At 38.0% G+C, this 19,861-nt stretch overlaps 1 pseudogene; it reads left to right on the forward strand.

Annotated features, from left to right (window-relative positions):
- The first annotated feature begins 631 nt into the window (after nucleotides 1–631).
- LOC123598506 lies at nucleotides 632–2,507 on the forward strand (annotated as a pseudogene).
- The last annotated feature ends 17,354 nt before the right edge of the window (nucleotides 2,508–19,861 follow it).

Below are 19,861 nucleotides of genomic sequence, written 5' to 3' on the forward strand. Positions count from 1 at the left end.
CCCGCGTCGGGCTCTGTGCTGACAGCTCAGAGCCTGGAGCCTGTTTCCGATTCTGTGTCTCCCTCTCTCTCTGCCCCTCCCCTGTTCATGCTCTGTCTCTCTCTGTCTCAAAAATAAATAAATGTTAAAAAAAAAAATAAACATTTAAAAAAAGGATTTTAAACTTTCATATCTAATCATTTGACTGCAACCTTTATTTTAATCTGTCTAGTTCTTGCGGCCTTTTCTCCCACTACTGTCTTTTTGACCTCATCCAGCTCTTTCATTTCTGAATATGTCATAATCTCTCTACCTATCAGATTATTTTGTTATGCTCTAATTTTCTTTCCCTGAATAGACAGGGAACTTATGATAGCCAATGTGAACCACAGTCTCTCTAGTACCCTTAATTTCTGTGCATATAATTAATAATAATCAATAATATATTTAATATATACTAAGCCATATTATTATATAATATGTTACATGTTATGTATAATTATCATACATTAATTATTAATTACACATGTGTATATTTATATATCTTTTTTTTCTTTTAAGTAGGCTTCATGCCCAACGTGGAGCCCAAGATGGGGCTTAAACACAGGGCTCAGGTCAGGACCTGAGCTGAGATTGAGATTTGGATGCTTAAGCGACTGAGCCACCCAGGTGCCTCTGTGCACTTTTTTAAAAAGCCAAATGCAAACAGTAAACTCCAACCCTTGACCAATACTATGATTCTAGTAGTGGTTAAAACAGGATACAGGGTTTTTGTTGCCATTTTTGCTTTTATTTTTATGAACAAGTGTTGAGCATGTTTATAGCCTTCATATGGGAAGGATCCAATGGAGGAAGAGTTAAAAGAGAGGAGGGGGACGTATGAAGGAGGAAGAACCAGAAGAAAAGGGACATAGTAACTATTTAATAAATTTTTTCAGGAGTTACTATCTCCACAGTCAGAGCCACTGCTGCTGCCATCCTATCTCAATCTCCTATGCCAAGATCTTGGAGAAGACCTTCAAGTGGCTCTGCACCTTGCAACAAAGAATAAAAGATGCCAAATTTACCCAAGAGCAGTATCCTACCCAAATCCCAGTGATAATAGAACCAAGAAAGGGTGAGAAGCAGTTTCCTATCCTGGATAAAACTGAGTTCTTTGCACCTGATCACATCAAAATGAGTGAACTCATCAAAATAATTAGCAGGCTCTTACAATTCAATGCTAATCAAGTCTTCTTCCTGGTTGTGAATGGACACAGCATGGTGAGTGGATCCGTGCCAATTTATGAGGTGTATGAAAGTGAGAAGCATGAAAATGGTTTCTGGTATATGGTATATGCCTCTAGGAGACATTTGGAATGAAATTGTTGGTCTAAGATTAGAAAACTGGGTCTATTTTATTTTGCTCCTTTGTCCTCCATATGGTAAGTTTTGAGCTCTCATACCTATTTTTTTTCATGTTGTTGCTAACTAATGGCTTTCTAGGACTTGGTCTTGAAAAACCACAGACCTTCATAATTATGGTAAAAGAAATCTCAATAAGATAAGGAAAAATGTTTAGTCTTCTAGAAAGTCAGAAAAGCAGATACTCATTTTGTATCATAAAACTTCTTGTAAATGTTAATTCTAATTAAGAGACACCCTTACTTTAGAGATTGTTGCTATGGTCTGTGAAAATAACCTTTAACATCTAAGAAGTCTGTAATTCTGATTTGCTGTTTTACTTAATAATATGTCCAAGCCCTAACTCCCTGTACCGGTGACTGTGACCTTCCTTGGAAAGAGATCTTTCCCCAAATGATATGTCTCCCCAAAAGATATGTCCAAGCCTTAACTTCCTATACCTGTGAATATGACCTTACTTGGAAAGAGATCTTTGCATTTGTAATTAAAAAAAGGATCTCAAAATGAGATCATCCTGGATTAGGATGAACCCTAAATCCAATGACAGTCGACCTTAGAAGTGGCAGAAAAGGGGTACCTGGCTGGCTTAGTCAGTAAAGCATGCGACTCTTGATGTCAGGGTTGTGGGTTTGAGTGTTGGGTGTAGAGATTACCTAAAAGATAAAATCTTAAAAAAAAAAAAAAAAGAGTGACAGAAAAGAAGAAGACACACAGAGTCAAAAAGAGGAGAAGGTCATGTGACGGAAGTAGAAATTGGAATGGTGTGTTGACAAGCCAAGGAATGCCAAGGTTTGCCTACAGCCACCGGAAGTTAGGGAAAAGGCATGGAATAGATTTCCTCAGAGCCTCCAAAGGGTATCAACCCTGCTGACACCTTGACTTCAGACTTCTGGCTTCCACACATCTGAGAGAATAAACTTATGTTGTATTAAGCCACCCGGGGGTAATTTATTATGATAGCCCTACAAAACTGATACACACATATAGTTGTTTTGTGTGCGTGCGTGCGTGTGTGTGTGTGTGTGTGTGTGTTTTAACAGAATGAGAAGAACATCATTGGTGATCACTGGCGATGTTCTTCTGATTCCGTTTAAAAAAAACCCACAAAAAACAAAACAACTATATGTGTGTATCAGTTTTGTAGGGCTGTCATAATAAATTACCACTGGGTGGCTTAACAACATAAGTTTATTCTCTCACATGTGTGGAAGCCAGAAGTCTGAAGTCAAGGTGTCAGCAGGGTTGATACCCTTTGGAGGCTCTGAGGAAATCTATTCCATGCCTTTCCATAAATTCACCCTTCTTCTCCTTCATGTATGGAGATTAAAAACAAAGAAACAAAAACTGTGATGGGTATATTTCTTAAGTAAACAAAAAGCCTATTCTTATTTAAATTAACGAGGGAATCCAAAAAACAGGCATTTGGGGTATTATCACAATGTTGGGAGAACAGCAAGATGGGTGGTCCTAGTTATGAAACCCAAACTACCTCTTGTTGGATTAGACTCTGCTGAATCTGCTTGCCTGGCAGAGTGGGAAGGCAGGTGAATGCAGCCCCAAAGTCCTATTAACAATGGTGGAGTCAGTGCAGACCAAAGGGTGGCTGACTATGCTTTTAATTGCTTATTTTTGAAAAACACTTCTGTGTATAATCCAGTGTTTATCATCTAATGTGCTCCAAATCTCTCACAAGTGTGCTGACCAATTCTGATCAATTTGTAAAACTATATGCAATAGGGTCACAAATTTACTTTTATTACACAGATATGTGCACAAACTGTAGCTTATTTTCTGTAATCTGCAATTTCTTGTGAACCCCCATGTCCACCTTATTAGGTAAAATAGGGCAAAAACCCCAACCCTAGCTTTTAGTTGAGTCTGATAAACTTAGTCTAATTAAGTAATTTAACAGCTTCTTTAGGTAAATCATATTCTTATGTGTGATTGTTTTTCAGATTTCATCCCCCTTCCCCCACTTCGACCCATGATGGAGTATGGGTATTTGGAGGTGTTGGGCAAAGAGTGTCCCCTGCAAACCCCAGCCTTTGGAGGTGTGGTTGGTCTGTGGTTGGTCTGGTTCCATCCCTCCGAAAGCTTGGTCTTTCCTCTCTAGACTCGGGACCTAGTAGTCCTCCCTGACCCATATGCAGCAGTGGGGAGGGGTTTATACATCTAATACCTCCTTAAGGCCATACCTCTCAATAGGTTCCTGTATGAGGCAGTATTTGGAATCCTTAGTTATAGGACCACCTGGGTACCTCCTGATGTTGCAGTGAATTCCTCTGGTAAGTTTCCTAGCCAGTTTCTCAGCTACTGCTCTCATTTCCTTAGAGGCCAGTGGGAACATCTGGGTGTCTTCCATGTTGTGATCACCATTTCTCTTTCTCTTTTTTAATATTTTGAGAGAGAGAGAGAGAGAGAGAGAGCGCAGTGGAGGGCCAGAGAGAGAGGGAGACACAGAATCTGAAGCAGGCTCCAGGTTCTGAGCTGTCAGCACAGAGCCCCATGTGGGGCTTGAACCCACGGACCGTGAAATCATGACCTGAGCCTAAGTCAGATGCTTAACCGACTGAGCCACCCAGGTGCCCCACCATTTCTCTTCTTTATATCAGCAATGGTTGTTGTGGGGCCAGCAAGGAGTCCTCCTCTTTAACTAACGAGATACAGATTATCAAACTCTTTGTTTAAAAGAAATCTGCCTAAGTCGGGGGTGGGGGTGGACAGGTTAAATGGGCGATAGGTATTAAAGAGGGCACTTGTGATAAGCACTGCGTGTTGTATGTAAGTGATGAATCACAAAATTCTACACCTGCAAGTAATATTGCACTGTATGTTAACTAACTGGAATTTAAATTAAAACTTGAAAAAAAAAAAAAAGAAAACTTGCATTTAGAAGGTTAGGTTCTGGAATTTTAACTAATTAATTTTAATTTAATTTAAATTAGTATTATATGAGAGAGCAGACCCGATGAGTTCAAATTTTACTAGAAGAAATAATAATGGGTATGGAATGGAATGCTTTATATCTGCATAGAATTTCAAATGGGAAGCAGGACAAAACATTCTTCTATTTTGGACTTTAACCTGGGACTTCACAGAAGAAAGGTCAGGACCTGTATGTGTCTGTGTCTTCCCACAATCTTCTGATTTTTCCCACAGTCCACCCTGACAGAAAGGGCAAGATCTTTTTTTTCTACTTCCTCTCAGGCCTGGACACTCTCAAAGTATCCCCTCCCTCCTTTTTGGAACTGTAAAGTGAAAGGAAAGAGAGGCCAGTTGATTAATAAGAAAGCAAATGAGGTATTATTTCTAAATGCAATATATGTTATGAAGTTATGGAGTTATTTGTCAGCAGAAACACTGAGTTAGGTGAGATATGAATCACTGTATAATATAGAGTATCAACCTGGGTTAAGAGGCAAAGTTGGCTCCAAAGCCTACTGAATGTTCCGTAAAACATGAATGAGATTGTAAATAGTTCACTCTGTAACACGGGCCCACCTAAATGGGTAGGCACTGTGTTCTGATTCAAAAGATTTATCACCCTTACCCTCATCCTTGACTGATCAGTGTGTCCCTAAATTATGGAAACATATAACCAACAGTGACAGATCCCCTTCCATCGTATGGAGAGCCACATCACAGAAGATGCTTGGAATTTGAAGATTTAGCATTCGTGACCTTTGAGTATTCTCAAAAGATCGTGACAGTCCATGAAGTATGGTGATTTTTCTCCTACAAGCTAGTGTGTAGGGTCTCTGCTTAGCTAGTGAGTTGGTTTAAGCAACAACTTAACTCTGCACTGGCACCATTTTATTGTTGCATATGTGGTTTTGTATTCATTTTGTGGGGAAAATTATATGCTGCAGTCATCTTTTCAAATTTGCAGTATCAGAAAAGTCTCAGGCTTTTTCACTCAGGAATGTTAAGAGTCTATAAGAAACTGTTATGCCTTTGTAAGGAAGACTGTGTTGGTTGAGGCAAAGCTGTGAAGTGGTAAGAAGATAGTCAAGTTGTCTTCAAAACTACTTTGAAGGAAATGGGAATCCTGAGATGATGAAGTCTGACCACCTTGGTTTGCATCAACTCAGAGAAAAATGAAAATGCTTAGCCTATGCCAGATAAAATGGGCAATTTTATCAAAGTTTTGCTTTTCACATCATGCATACAGCCAGAACTGGGGAACGTAGGTTTGTTTATAAGCTTTGACAAAAAGCCGTGCAGGTTCCCTGAGAACCCTTGAAAACTCTGCAGCTTTCAGCCCTAGCTGAAAAATATATTAGACTGTTTTTGTTTCCCCCTTGAATTTTGAAAGAAATGGTTCTAATCAAAAGGCCCATATTCTAGATTCCTGATTGATGTAGTCATCTCCACTGTTTTAAAGAGTTATCTCCAGAGATTTACTAACAACTTACCTGTGGCCCTCAGACTTATTATGACTCTGGTAATCATGTCAGATTCCTTTGTGTTTGTCCACATGTCTGTCCATTGCCAATCACCTTAGGACCAATTTGCCAAACAGATTATATCAACAGAATTCTGGAAGACAAATTCCACTACCATATCTACTCTAGATAACACTGCTGGTCCTCCTACCTCACCACTGCAGAACTGCAAACAATACTTTAATATACTTTTTACCAAAGCCCACAATTCCAGTACTCTCCCACAATTTCCCACACTGTTGAACCACAACCTTCCAGGACATCTACATTATACAAAGCAGAGTGCTTCAGTATGCACAACAGAGAGTGGCCTACAGGAGAGGCAGTCTTGTGGAAGTCCCTGTCTAATTCTCTTGCTATGCTTGTGCAATCTGTTCCTATCAAAATCTGGAAGACGACTTTTTGGGTCCATTCAAAGCCACAGAGATAACCAACTCCATTGAATTCTACCTCTCATTATGCTATTCTGTGATATTTTTTCCTATTACCATTCTGTACTGTGCCTCAGGAGGCCTATATCCTGCCCCCCTTCTCCTGACATGGGAAGCCAAAGTTTACAGAAGAGAATACTGGTTTTATAGAACCATAAACATCTCTGACACCTGGTCTAATGGAAGGGATTAGATCCAGAAGAGCTGTCATTGGAACCAAACTCCTACTTCAACAAGGATAATAGCAATACTGATGTTTAATAAGTGCTTACTATGTGCCAGTCACTGTTCTAAGGACTTTATATTAATTACTTAATCCTCACGATTATCCTATGTGTTAGATTTTTTTTCTTTTTTCTTTATTTTTTTTTAAGGCTAGTTGAGTGAAGCAGTGGGAGTAGAGAAGGAACAAAGAAATCTGTAACTGGTTATGATCAATTAATTATAAACACCACTGCACTCGGACCAGCCCCATGTATTAGATACTTTTATTTCCTACTTCATGCATGAAAGAGCTTTAGTATTATCTGTCAAGCTCAAACTTTTATGATAAGTCAGGTTTTGGTTATACAATCCCATAATTCCTTACTAAAAATCTTGGGTCCCATGTATTCTGAGATTCAGAAAATTTAAGATTTTACGGAGGCACTGAGATCTATAATATTGATATTATAGAACACCCTTGGCAGGGTCTGGGGAAGTACTCAAAATTAAACAGATTTCTGCAGCAAATAAATGCATATTGATTTAACATGGGTATTAAAGATTATATATAACCTCACTCAGCAATAACCCAAGTCATGTTTTTTGTTTTACTTTTTAATACTAGCTTTATTGAGATATCATGTATGATGAATTTCACCCTTTAAAAGCATACAATTTGGTGGTTTTTAGTAGATTTTAGAAGTTGTGTATTGATCAACACTAATTCTAGGACATTCATTACCTGAAAAGAAATTCCATAACCATTAGCAGTCACTTCCCATTTCCCTCTCACCCTAGTCCTTGGCAACCTCTAATCAATTTTCTGTCTCTAATGATTTGCCTATTCTGAGTATTTCATATTAAACAGAATCATAGAATATATATCTTTTGTGTCTGACTTCTTTCACTTAGCATAATGTTTTAAGGTTTGTCTATATTGTGGTGTGTATGAGAACCTTATTCCTTTTTATGACTGAGTAATGTTCCATACAATGGAACAATATATCACATTTTATTTACCTCTTTATCTGTTGATGGATATTTGGATTGCTTTTTGGCTGTTATGAATAATGCTACTATGAACATCTGTGTACAAGTTTTTGTGGGAACATATGCTTTTGATTTTTATGGTTAAATACCCTGGAGTGGAATTGCTTGGTCATAAGGTAACTCTACATTTAGCTTTTTGAGGGACTGCCAAACTATTTTCCAAAGCAGCCACACATCATTTTACATTGTCAGTTTCTTCTCATCTTTGCCAACACTTATTATCCTTCCTTTCGTTGTTGTTGTTAGAGCCATACTAGTGGGGCGAAATGGTATCTCACTGTGTTTTTGATTTGCACTTCCCTCATGGCTAACGATGTTGCGTATCTTTTCATATGCTTAATGGCCCTTGATATATCTCCTTTGGAGAAGTGTCTATACAAACACATTGATCATGTTTAAGTTGGATTTTTTGTCTTTTTGCTGAGTCATAAGAATTCTTTGTATATTCTGGTTTAAGTCCCTAATCAAATATATGATTTGCAAATATTTTCCTCTATTTTGTGCTTGCCTTTTTACTTTCTTTATGGTAGTTTTTGAAGTACAAATGTTTTTTAATTTTGATGGAATGTAAATTACCTGTTTTTAATTTGTTTTTTTATGTTGTAGCTGTAATAGCTAAGAAACTACTGCATAATGCAAGGTCATGAAAATTTACTTTTGTTTCATGTAAGAGTTTTATATTTTCAAGTTCTTACATGTAGGTCTCTTATCTATTTTGAGTTAATATTTGTATAGTGGGAGGTAGCCAGCTTTGCTGCCAAATGAGTTATGAAAACAAGCTTTCAAATTTCAGAGATTTTTGGATTTTGTAAGAATATTTAAGGGATTATAGGCCCTTATGATCCTGCCCCCTGACCACAGGTGGTCGAAGTAGGCATGGACAAGTCACATGAACTGGAAAGAATGTCATTTTAAGGACAGTAGCCAGGCTCTATATTGTATGATGGAGCTTGGAGTTGTTCTGTAAGCATTTTGGTGACCTCTTTCAGTGTTGGGGATGTTGAATAATGAGTAATACTACTTACTGTATGGGGATGATCCTGACCCGGTGAAACAAAACAAATTAATATGCTTAATTTCGAGATGATTAAAGTTTGGCTTAACAGTATGAATTATGTGCATCTTTTACACATAATTGCATCTTTTACAGAACAGGCTGCCTACAGTTAATTGTTTTCTTTATCATTCCAGAATTAGGCTGCTTTATGACAGAATATAATCATTACTTTTATTTGGGAGTGTGTATGTCTTTGTTACGAATGTTTGTTTGTAAGAAATTGGGAGAACAGACCACAAGAGGAACATGAAGATCTGAAATCTTTTCAGTGTAACCTGGAGGAAAGTATGGGAAAAGGAGCTGGACTGGATCTGACACGGTGGCAGCTGGGTGAGACAGTCAGTGAGCCACATGTGATCCCTGTTAAGGCTGAGTAAGTCAGACTTTGGAAACTCTAAACTATTGTGGCTTCCTGCGGCCAGGGTCCATATCATATTTTGTGTGGTGGGAAATAGGAGATCTTTCCTGAATACCACACTTGTTCCCACCGTCGGTCATCCTTGAGAAGGAGATGAGGCTCCTAAGTAGAGAAGGCCAGCCTTTTACTCTGGCTGGGTCTGGGAAAGAGCAGGAAAGCCCACGGCCTGGGAAGGAAAGGATAAAAAGCGTTGAGAGGACCCCGAACTTTGGGAGGAGAACTGTCATTCTATACCACTGTGGCCAACTGAAGGTCACTGGTAGGGAACCCTCTGTGGTAAAGTATTGCCGGTAGATACAAGGGCAATGATGACTAAAATTTTGTTTTAAATAATCATCTTTTCCTGTGTTGTAGTTTCTTTTATCTTTTATTTTTTTTATTAATTTTTAAATATTTATTTATCTTTGAAAGCTAGAGAGACACAGAGTGTGAGCAGGGGAGAGGCAGAGAGAGAGAGAGGGAGACACAGAATCAGAAGCAGGCTCCAGGCTCTGAGCGGTCAGCACAGAACCCAGGAACCATGAGATCATGACCCGAATTGAAGTCGGATGCTTAACCAGCTGAGCCACCCAGGCGCCCCTATGTTAGAACCTTTTAGAGAGCAGAGATTTGTGGGAAGTCCTAGATTTTTAAGTCTTGACAGAGTAGGTCTGAAGGTGGGAAGTGAGAAGCTTTCCCTGGTGCCACACCTTTGTCAGCCTGGCAAATGTGAAAATGTTAGCCGTAGTCAGGCTAGTACTGTTTGTGGCTATGTATTGAACTTCATTTCCTCTCCAGTCTGTTTCCATCTGACCCTAATTCTTGGCTTCACCTCTTATTTACAGTTCTGCTCCTGCTCATTAGACTGGCATCAGTATTTGGTATTCCCTGTTGGACTTTTGGCCTTTCCTCAAGGATGTGTCTGACAGCCACTTTAGTATTTCAAGTCTCAAAATCAAGCTTTGTTTGGGGGTGATGAAAATGCTCTAAAATTAGATTTGTCGTGACGGTTGCACAAGTCTATAAACATACTAAAAATCACTGAAATGTACACTTTAAATGTATGAATTTTATGGTATATGAATACTGAATATGGTTGTGAATGAAACTGTTAAAAAGTCAAGATCACTGGCCAGTGCACAATAAACATAATAGTAGCTTATATTTTTAGTGTTGACTATGGGAAACAAAATGGTCTCAAGGCTTTATTCATATTTTCCCCCACAACTGTATGAGGTAGGTATTATCACTGTCCCTACTCTTACAGAGAAGGAACACTTGGTTTTCTCTCAGCCTTATAGCTTATATGTGCCAGAGTCCAGATAAGAATTGGGAGTCTGGCCTTAGGATTAGTATTCTTGGCCACTATGCTATAGTGCAGTGTTTGGTCAGGGTGGGGAGTTAAGTATGTCTGTTTTTCTTCTTTGAAAAAGGAGGTAAAATTAGGTACCTAGAATGGTAGTGGGAGTGGTCATTGAATGCTTGGAATAAAGTACTGAAGTGACTCAGAAGGCGGATCATTTATTTCTTGTTCCATAATAAACTACCCGCAAACTTAATGGCTTAAAACAATAACTATTTTGTTCATGAGTCTGCAGGGTAGTCCCTGTGGTCTGGGTCAGGCTGGCGGATTCTGGTTTGTGATTGCTTGGCTGGCAGGAGGCTAGATGGGAAAATATTTAAGTTGACTTTCTTAGTCATTTTAAATTGGCTTAAGGTATAATATATAATATTGTCAATTGAAGCATAGTGGAAGTTCACTTTTCCAAATCTTGCTTAACAGTTATTCTTAATTATCTAGGAGAAAGAGAATACAATGTATTATATTCTTTAGTATTTTAAGTATTTCAAGTCTCAAAATCAAGCTTTGTTTGGGGGTGATGAAAATGCTCTACAATTAGATTGTGGTAATGGTTGCACAACTCTGTGAACATACTAAAAATTGGGGTATTTCGGTTGTAAATAACATGATTGAGGCTGTTCACTTAGATTACTTATGTTAGTGTTCTTTTGAGACTTCAGTCTAATCTCTCATTTAGAGACTATCAAGATATTTTACTATCCTGTGTTTCAATTATTGAAGGAACACTCCTTCAATGTATCTTGGATAATCAAGTCTCCTTTGAAGCTCTAGCATCTCATAGAAGAGGAATTCATTTTAGGGTCAGGTCCCTCTGACTCTAAGTCAGTAGCCTTAAATGTCTTTATCATATTTGACTTTATTGATCTAGCTAAAATGTGGGGGACTATTTTCTCGGCCATTTGAGAATTTTCTGCCTCAAGCTTCTGCCTCCAGCTACTCCTTTATGCCCATTTCTACAGTCTTCTCCCTGATGGATAGTTCCATGTCCCAGTAGATGAGAACTAAAATGTAGTCTTACGTTTATGTCATAATACTGTCCTGTTGGACCACTCAGCTTAGTTTGTCTGTTCTACTGATGGTCTTGTATGAGATGGGCCATGTTCAAGAACAAGCCAAGAAGTTCCAACAGGGTGCTCCCAGGAAGTGAGGATTATGGTTTTTATTTCAGGCCTCTTCCTTTTCTCTGGTCACAAGGCCATACATATTGTGGTCAGTGTTTTGTTTGTTTGTTTTGTTTTACTTTTTTAAAAAAAATTTGAGTGGAGTTGACACGATGTTACATTAGTTTCTGGTGTACAACATAGTGATTCAACCTCTCTATATATTATGCTATGCTGTGATCAGCGTTTTTCTTTTTTTTCTTTTTATTTTAAGATTTTATTTTTAAGTGATCTCTACACCCAACATGGGGCTCAAACTTACAACCCCAAGAGCAAGAGTCATATGCTCCACTGACTGAGCCAGCCAGGCGCCCCTCTGTGATTGGCATTTTGAGGAGAATAGGCCAGTTTATCTCTTGTCTTCACCTACTCCTCCTGAACCACTGTATGGGCTTTGAGTATACCTAGTTGAATATACCTAGGTTTAATCTGGATAAACACCTACCAGCTGTGTAACCCTGGGAAAGCCATTTAAATTTTCTGAGCCTCGGTTCCTTCATCTATAAAATGAGGATTACATGAGTACTTGTGTAACATGGTGGCTGTAGAGGCAATATATACAAAGAACCAAGTACAGTGCCTGGTCCATAAATAGTCGGTGCTAGTCTGGGATGATTTCAGGGTTAAATAGCACAGAAGATTGAGCTGTGGAACTAGTCAGTTTATTGAGAAATGACTCCTAAGGAAAACAGTCCTAAGGTGAGGCAGAAGTAGAAAAACTGACCCTAGGGCTGGAAGCACACATCTTGCCATGATACTCTTCAGTCATTACTGCAGATCTCAGCTTACCCTGGACAGTTATCTAGCCAGATTCCTGGGGAAGTTTCTTTGCAAAGGTGCCAAATAGCAACTTTGCCTCTTTACGGCAGCTTATCAGTTGAAGACTGCTGGAGTCTGATGCTTTGGACAGCCCAAGTACCAAAATCCACTAAACCTGTCTTTGAAAAGCTAGTGTGAACAAAGGGAATAAGTGTATTGCTTACAAGATGTGCAGGTATGTAAACAAACAAACAAACAAACAAACAAAACCCTGGGGAATTGCATCTCAACAACAACTTAGAATGATTATATGCATTATTCCAAATATATATTCTTTCCTTTTAGGAGTTGTAAACTCAAAGACCAGGAGGGGCCAGACAAGAATTGTAAGTGAGTTAATTGAGCTTAGTGCTAGTAACAGGAAGTGGAGTGCCTTGGGGTCAAAGTGAATTCAAGAGAGCTTGTTCTCCACCCCCCCCCCCCCCCCCCCCCCCCCCCGCCGATAATCACAGAGGATGTTTCTTGACCAATTCCCTTTCTGACACTAGTTTCACCAGTCATAAGTGATTAGAATTATGTTAACACTAAAACAACTATTTATACTGTCTCTTCCTTCTAATGCCTTGCTTTCTATCACATTTATTCTTTTAGGTTAAAGGGAATAGATCAGTTGTTCACTCCAATTTTTAGCGTTTGACTTCAGTTTGATAAAATACTGAAACGCGGGTACTGAGTGAAAAATGAGGTTGCTGAAGGTTAATGTTTTAATGCTTTTAATATCTAGTAGTGCCACTTCTGCATCTTGTCAAAATGAGACAAGTTCCATTCTGGTAGGACTCAGAAGAGCTGCTAACAAAGAATTACTTGATTTAGTTAAAAACAAGAAAGGGCAACTCTTCCCCTGTATGCAGCTATCATCCAGAGCAACTATCCTCCTCCTTAATCTAAAAAAAATACCCATTCTAACTCTGACATTAATGTAAAGAGAACTGTCAAGTAGTCATAAACACTACATTAAAAATGTGAAAAATTTTTTATTCTTACAATTAGAGCCTGAGCTGATCTGTCAGTGCTGCATCACACAAAACAGACTGGCAATGCCAAAAAACAATCCTCAGAAATCATGTGCATTTCTATAACATTATGCCAAACATAATATGAAGGAACAAGGGGAAGTATAATGGGAAAAATGTTAGAGTGTTTAATTCTATATTTTAATGTGCATTTATAAAACATATCTGACAGTCTAAAACCAATGGTGAAATTTCCAGGTAAAAAGTGTTAGTATCATAAGTGGTGACTGAAATTCTCCCTGATATCATTCAGTTCTTTAATTCATATAAAGGAGATTCACTTGTCGATTTAAATCAGATGGTGTGTGTGTGTGTGTGTGTGTGTGTGTGTGTGTGTGTGTTTCCTCTCAGAATACGGACCCTTAGCAGGTGCCTATGTACCTTTGCCACTTTGGAGAAAAATGAATATTTTTTCCTAGATTGTCCCTGATATTATGGGAAAATTCTGGGAAATTTTATTTTCTAAATTCTCCAGATAGGAAAATTGTAACTGGAACATTAGATAAATTTTCTGCTCTTGAAATTGGGGTTGTAACAAGATTTAATTTTTTTCATTGGTTGTTGTATTAATATAATTTTTAAAATGTGTAATATTCTGTAAAATCCAAATGAAGAAAGTTCTAAAATATTATTTAATGCTAATTAGAAGTCATACATTTTTGGAGCCATTTCTTCGTAAGTCAGAGCTAATCAATAAGATTTCAAAAATACATTGTCACAAATAAGTAGAAATGCCCATGGTATTATCTGCACATTCCTGAATTCTGAAAGGTCTGTACTATATTAATACACTAGAAACAACTTAAAAATGAAAAAGAAAATATTTTTAGAAAAGTTTAAACTTTGGGTTCAGCAAGCATTTATTGAGCATCTCTTATGCACAAGTCACTGTATTAAGCGCCAGGGAGATAAAAACGAACATGGTGTTTGCTCATAAGGTATACATGACTAATTGGTTAAATAAATATGAATGAAAACAATTAAGGCCCAGGGAGATAAAGTGCTAACAGATGCATAAACTGTTAACTACTAGTGCTCAGTTTTCCTCCTGCAAAATGAGGATAAATAAATGCTGAGTTCAAAAGTGAAGGTGTAAGATAATGGGCTCCTTAACTGAGTATTTTGACTTTCTCGAATGCCAGAAGCATTACTTTATTACGTCTTCGCTTTCAATTTCTGGACAGTTAGCTCAATTGGTTAGCATAGCCGTCATTCATCCTTCATTCATCCATTTGTTTATTCATCCACTCGAGAAATACTGAGCACGCATTCTGAGCCAGGCCCTGAGATGGGCACCGGGAACACAATAGGGAGGCAGATAGCTACAGACCAACATTCTAATAGAATAGTAATGAAAAAAGATCAGGGATTAAATCACCCGATGTGCTTTTTCCTGCTCCGTTGCTACTGTTGATCTTTTAGCTAGCAAAGTACAATTGTGTACTAGAAAAGAAGCTCAAAGAACATGCTCAGTTGGTGATCTACCACTTGCATCATTTATATATATATAGAGTTTGCATCTCATCATTATCCCTTGTATTCTGAATTAACATTTTAATTTTTGCCTTATTTTTCTAAATTAGTAATATTCTAAATTCTATAAAATATGAAGCCTTGGAGAGAAAGGATTACAATAGTGGAGCCTATTTTCCTAGAAATCATTTAAAACTTTGTGGCATTCTCATTAAATGCCAGTGGAGCAGTCTTTTAGAATACTTAAATCTAATTTTGTTTTTGGATATACAAACCATAATTTTGCTTGTGTGGTCTCATAAATATATCTTGAACTAAGAAATATGTCTTCAACTATCTCCCATGCTCCTTTTCAGTCACCTAAAAATCAAGTAAATAGAAAATAAAGTCTCTAAAGGTGGCTTGATTAAATAGGAATCTGATTTTTATAAGTAATAGACATAAATAAGCAGCTGAAAACTCAGAGCTTTTCATAACAGCGGATAAAAAGTATTGTTAAAATAATTCCTCTTGGATAAAAGAATTCAGATACTATGCCAAGAGAAAATCTGTAGGTCCTGAAGGATTCTTTCATAATAAATGGAAAACAACAACAAAATAACTAGAATACTTTATAATTAGTTGCAGTAGCTTTCAAAGAGCTGTTACTTTGCCCAGATCCTATTCTTTGTTTAAATTTTGTTTGACAAGCATTTTATAAATGATTATAGGAGGTGGTTTCTGTTTCATTAATGAAGCTGATAATGGTTAATTACTAAAGTGGAGTAAACAGTTCAAAACCAGATCAAGAATGAAAAGCCAATTATGTAGAAATGATCCAGCTGTACTAAATATGATTTCCTTTTACTATTAAGAACCTCAAAAATATTTTAAAACCCTTAAGAAAAAAAACAACCAAACCACCTATGTTGTAACTTTATTTCTTACTGTTTGGTTTAGTATTGAAAGCCATATCTAGTTTGGTTTTCAAATTCAGTGAAACAGCTCCAAAACACAAAATGGAATTCACTTGATCTTAACATGAAATGAAAATCAGTACAACTGGAGACATTCTTATTGATTGCTTAATATGAACTCTTAAGTATAGAGCCAAATTTAGAATCCAGCTTTTCTGTTTCTAAGTTGAGATTCACGAAACATAAAATCAACCATTTAAAAAGTGAACATTTCGGTGGTATTTAGTATATTCACAGTGTTGTACACTTACTACCTCTGTTTTAGTTCCAGAACATGTTCATTTACCCCAAAAGGAAAGCCCATACCCATTTAAGCTACTACTTTCCATTTATCCCATCCCCACCTCCTGGCAAACACCGGTGTGCATCCTGTCTTTATGATTTACCTATTCTGGATATTTCATATAAGTGGAATCATACAATATGTGACCTTTTGTATCTACTTACTTTTACTTAACAACATTTTTGAGATTTATCAACATTGTACCATATGTCAGGACTCATTTCTTTTTATGGCTTAATTAATATTTCATTGTCTGTTTATGCCACAATTTGTTCATCCATTTGTCTGTTGGTGGACATTTGTAGTGTTTCCCATCTTTTGGCTAAAGTGAATAGTGCTGCTATGAATATGTATTTGAGTACCTGTTTTTAATTCTTTTGGGTATATATTTAGGAGTAGAATTGTTTGGTCATATGCTAATTCTATGTTTAACTTTTTGAGTTATCAATAAACTGTTTTTCATAATACTGAACTATTTTACATTCCCATTAGCAGTGTACTAAAGGTCCAATTTCTGCACATACTCGCCAACACTTATTTACTATTTTTTTAAATTATAGCTATCCTAGGGAGTATGAAGTGGTACTTCATTATGGTTTTGATTTGCATTTACCTAGTGGCTAATGATGTTCATCTTTTCATGTGTTTGTTGGCTATTTGTAGGTCTTCTTTAAAGAAATGTGTAATCAAGTCCCTTGTGCATTTTAATTTAATTTAATTTATTAAAATTTTTTTTTCAATGTTTATTTTTTTGGGGACAGAGAGAGACAGAGCATGAAAGGGGGAGGGGCAGAGAGAGGGAGACACAGAATCGGAAACAGGCTCCAGGCTCTGAGCCATTAGCCCAGAGCCCGACGCGGGGCTCAAACTCACGGACCGCGAGATCGTGACCTGGCTGAAGTCGGACGCTTAACCGACTGTGCCACCCAGGCGCCCCAATTTAATTTATTTAAAAGTAGGCTTCATGCCCAGTGTGGAGCCCAATGCAGGGCTTGAACTCACGACCCTGAGATCAAGACATGATCTGAGATCAGGGGTCAGATGCTTAACTGACTGAGCCACACGGGCGCCCCCATTATACATTTTTAAATTGGACTTTTTAAATCTTTCTGTGGTTGAGTTGTGAGAATTCTTGATATATTCTGGATACTACATATATGGCTTGCAAATATTTTCTCCCGTTCTGTAGATTTTCTTTTCACCTTTTTGATAATGTTCTTTTATGCATAAAAGTTTTTAGTTTTGATGAAGTCCAATTTATCTATTTATATCTTCTTTTGTAACTCATACTTTTGATGCCCTATCTAAGAAACCATTCCTGAATCCAGGATCATGTCAATTTACCCCTATGTTTTCTTCTAAGAGTTTTATGGTTTTAGCTCATATTTAAGTCATTAAACCATTTTGAGTTAATTTTTTTATATGATGTGATATATCATATATATGGATATATATATATATATATATGGATATATATATTTCCAAAAATATCCACTTTTGCACATGGATATTTAGTTGTCCCAGCACGATTTGTTGAAGGGACTATTCTTTCCCCATTGGATGGTTTTGGCATCTTTGTCAAAAATGAATTAGCCATAGATGAATAAATTAGAGACTGGATTTTAAATTACTGCAAAACCAACTAGTCATTTTTATCTTACTACAGAGATTCTAAAAAATTTGATCCAAGGCTAGCGGGGGTGTTTAAGGATTTTCCTGATGTTATACATTCTGGTCTCTTAGTTTAGTTCCTATAATAAGAAATGGTAGTGAGGAAGCATTTTACAGTGGAAAGAACAGGCTTTGTACACTGTCTAGGCTTTGAATCCCATGTCTGCATTTACTTGTCATCGATCTTAGGCAAATAACATTATCCGCTTCTTTAGGACAGTGTCTAAACATTTCTTCGCTGAATTTATTATAATGGTGTTCATTATTGGTAAGCTGCCCAACACTACAGTCATGCTTCTGAACTTTGTTCTTTTCCTGCAGTGACAACTGTGTGAGAAAGAGGCTCCACTGGGTCTTTTTTCCATGACAAGGTGTACTGTAGAAGAAAGAAGCTTGGTGTATACTTTTCTGTTGTATATTCTGTTCTCCCTCCACCTTCCACTTAAGTGGTGTAAACTCATAAAAGCCAACTGTGCGCATTTTTTCCTGAGTCTGAATCCTATAACATCACATTGGTGGCTTGATATTGGCCATGGTGGGAGTATATGCACCAGTGAAATAATCAACCACCACAAATCAAGTTTGTGTTTTTCCAGCAAGCTGGCTTACTAGCTTACCACCACTTCCACTTCTCTCTTACCTTACTAATTGTTAATAATTCTTTAAAATTCAGTTTAAGTGAAATCTCACTCTGGAAGTCTTCACTCACCTCTCTAAGTCAAGTGTAACTCCTCTGCTTTCCTAGAAACCAGCGGATAACTTAATTGCCTTTTCAATGGCTTCTTAAGGATCAAATTCAGTATCAGTCAGGATTTAATCAAAGAAGCAGAACCAGGAATTTTAAGGGATTTACTGCAAGGAATTAGCTGAAGCATTTGTGAAGGGTGGCTAAGTAAGTCCAAAGTCCATAGGCAAGACAGGACAGGAAGAGAAGATCACAAGTAGGCTGGAACCCATGGGCATGAGCTGTTTGGAGTCCTCTTTATTCCCTTGACTCGCTGCATCATTAATCTCTCCCCTCTTCACTGCGATCACTCCTGTCACCTGACAAAGATCGTCTCCTTGGCGTTAAAAACAACAACAGCCAAAAAAAAAAAAAAAAAAAAAAAAGCAACCAAAAACCTCTGGACCTTAAATCCCAATCTAGGTACCATCCCACTTCTCTGCTCCTCCATACAGCTAAACTTCTAGCCAAATGAAGAATGTTTCCATCTGTTGTGTTTTGCTGCCTCTCCCTCCAATTCACTTTTTTAAAAAGTCATCAACTTTTATTATAATTCCATGTATTTTACAGGAATAAGAATGTGGCCAACAGGTCAGAGGCATAGGAAAAAATGTTTAAAACTGCAGGTTTGTTCATGTTGCTCTACTGACATCTGGAACAGGCTCTCCGTCACATCGGGCACAGCAGCTGCGCTTGTCTGATGCCTCCTTCTGATGCCAGATGCGGCCCTGGGCACACTTGGCACTGCCCACCAGGCAGCAAGAGCAGCAGTTCTACTTCCTGCAGTGCATTTGCACTCTGCATGTGCAGAAGCCACTGGTGGAGCAGGGGCAGTTGGGTCCGTTTCCGGCTGAGGTGGGGACAGAGGTCCAAAGCAGGTGACACAGGGAGACACGCTGCAGGCATAGTTCGGGTTCCCTCTTCAGTCTCCTATGTAATCTGGTTTTGTTCTCATCACACCACTAAAACTGTTGTGGTCAGGGTCGTCATAGCGGGCACTTTTGATCGACTTAACCCTTCATTCCCAACTCCCTTTTCCCTTGTCTACTTTCTCCGTAGAGGCTAGAAAAATTCAACTCTCACCTTCCCAGAGCTTCCCTTGCAGTTCAGGGTGGCTACGTGGCATAGCTCTGACTGATGAGATACAAAAGAATTCTGGGGATGGAAGCTTCTTGGAAAGTTTTTCTATTCTTAATAAAGGGACATACACTGTGGGCTCCACACCTTAGCTTTCCCCCCCTGCCTTGTACACGAGTCCAGAACAGTGACACCCATCTTGCCGCCATCAGAGCATAACAGGCTCTGACATTCAACTGCCAACTAGCACCTGTAGCTGGTGATACCTCCAGACTTTTGGTGGTATGTGTGGGGAAAAAATCCCAGATTCTTATTTGGGTTTAATCTGATTTTTTGTTGTTGTCATTTCTTGACT

The sequence above is a fragment of the Leopardus geoffroyi genome, chromosome C1 (assembly GCF_018350155.1).
Source record: "Leopardus geoffroyi isolate Oge1 chromosome C1, O.geoffroyi_Oge1_pat1.0, whole genome shotgun sequence".
In the NCBI taxonomy this organism is placed as follows: Eukaryota; Metazoa; Chordata; class Mammalia; order Carnivora; family Felidae; genus Leopardus; species Leopardus geoffroyi.